We start from the raw sequence: 2,217 nt of genomic DNA, 5'->3' as shown, positions 1-2,217 counted from the left end.
CAAGTTTTGCTCTTTCCATTTAGGCCTTTGACCTAGCTGTATTTCTCTGGTGCATGTGTCTGTGTTTGTGTGTATTATAGGTAGTGAGAATCTTTTGTTTTATTTCCACGTGGATAAACTATCCAGCACTCAAGGACTGCACTGCCACCTTTGCCATATATCACATTTCCATAGATAAGTGGTTCTTTTGATGAGCTGTCTATTTCATTGAGCTACGTGTTTATCTCTCTGTCAGAACTAGCCTTATAATTTTGATACCTCTTTTTAGGCAAAGCTACCTACCTTTTCTTATTTTCTCAAATTGTCATGCTATTACTGGTCCAAATGCATTTCACAATGACTGTGTCAAGTTTCACGAAAAACCCTTTTAGAATTATTATTTCATTGCATTAAATGTATATATTAATTCAGACAAATTGATATACTTTCAAAATTGAGCGTTCCCATTCATGGACGTGATACACCTCTATTTATGTTTTCTTTATGACTTACAATTTAGAACTTTACATGTTTTTCCCCATAATGGTTTTAGGCACCCCTAATTAGAGCTGATGAAGACACTTTACACCTCCTAGAATGTTAAACGTCTAATTACTGTTTTCCGTGGGTTTTGACTGCTGGTTACAACGCTACTTGATCTGATCATCACCCTGATACCCAGCAGCTTAGGAGCCCTGACTCGTGCTAACAGTACGGGCAGTCCTTACATTTGCAACTCTTACAATATGAATTATCCAGAATTTGTGTTTAGTTTTATCAGAGTTACATATGCAGGTGTCTTAAAAGACAAACAGTTACACAAGTTGTACACATGAAACCTGGAGTTTCCCTAACCTCCCACTATTTTCAACCTCCAAGAGAAACCATTTTCAACTGTTTTAGCTGAATTGTTAAGATTTTATTGCCATTCCTCATATCGCATGCTTCTATCGCATTCTTGATCTGTCACTCTTAGGCGTTTCTGTGGACTTCCCACGATGGAAGCTGGAGATATAGGTCCTGTTGCTCCTGACCTCACGCCGCACATGCACACTTTCTATTCCCCATCACCCTGATATCATTATATTATAATTTTGGATAACTGAATAGTCAGTGTCTACACTGCAACGACCATGAGATGGGCATTTACAGCTGAATCTTGTAACAGTCCCAGCCTTGCTCACGTTGATCTCTCATGTGTATTTTTGTGTCACCACCACCATGACCAGGATGCAGAGCAATCCCGTGACCACAAAGGTCTCCCTGCAAGCCCTTTAGAGTGACCCTATCCCTCCCGTACCTGACCTCTGCGAATGCCAATCTGCTCTCATTCTATAATTTCGAGAATGTGACATAAGTGGAATCATACTGTATGGTGATGTTTGCAGATTGACTATTCACGCAACATAATGCTCTCGAGAAACTTACAAGTTGTTGCACATTGCTGAGCAGTATTTCCTTGTATGGAAACACCATACACGACAGTGTGACTAACTGTACACTTATTATTGGACCTTTTTGGTTGTTTCCAGTTTTTTTGCTACAAAGAATGTTGCTATAAATATTCATGCACAGGTTTCTGTGTGAATGTAAGTTTCCTTTCTCTGACAGAAATGCCTGGAAGTGTAATTGCTGGGTCATATAACTCACTTCCTCTCCTAAAACAAGTCGGGATATGTTTCCTTTTGTTGCAAGCAGGAACTTAAAATTCTGAGGTCCACATTGCACTTGCATTTGAGCTAAGTTTTACCAGGTCCACCTATAAAAGGTTAGAATAAGGAGCTATTTCAGGGGAGACCTGGTTCCCCAGAACACTGAGCCCTGGTGAACCACTTCCTTCCTCCAGCTGAGTAGCTCTTGGTGAGGCTGGTTCAGATGAGGCCATAGGCCGGTCACATCCTAGGGTTCTGGGCTTGAGAGTTGGGGACGCAGCCCACAGCTACAAATCCCTCTTGGCCTAGGTTCCCAAATGAGGCATCTCCATGAAGACCTAAAAAGGGGGGAGGCGCCCAGTGGAGGGGAGAAAGCACGATTGCTTTTAGTCCTGTCCAAGTCTCTGAAATTGTAAGACGAATAACTCTGCACTTTGTAGCTACCTTCACTGCCTGATTCTAATTCACAATCCAGAATCAGGAACTGTCTAGAATCTAGTAGCACGCGACTGTGTCACAGCCATTTCACCCCATCTCAGACACTTCCTCTTATATAACAAGAGGAGGAGGGGCTTTACTCCTCTCA

The sequence above is a fragment of the Rhinolophus sinicus genome, linkage group LG13, assembly GCF_036562045.2.
Source record: "Rhinolophus sinicus isolate RSC01 linkage group LG13, ASM3656204v1, whole genome shotgun sequence".
Classification (NCBI taxonomy): Eukaryota; Metazoa; Chordata; class Mammalia; order Chiroptera; family Rhinolophidae; genus Rhinolophus; species Rhinolophus sinicus.
Note: the sequence above shows the minus strand (reverse complement) of the source record.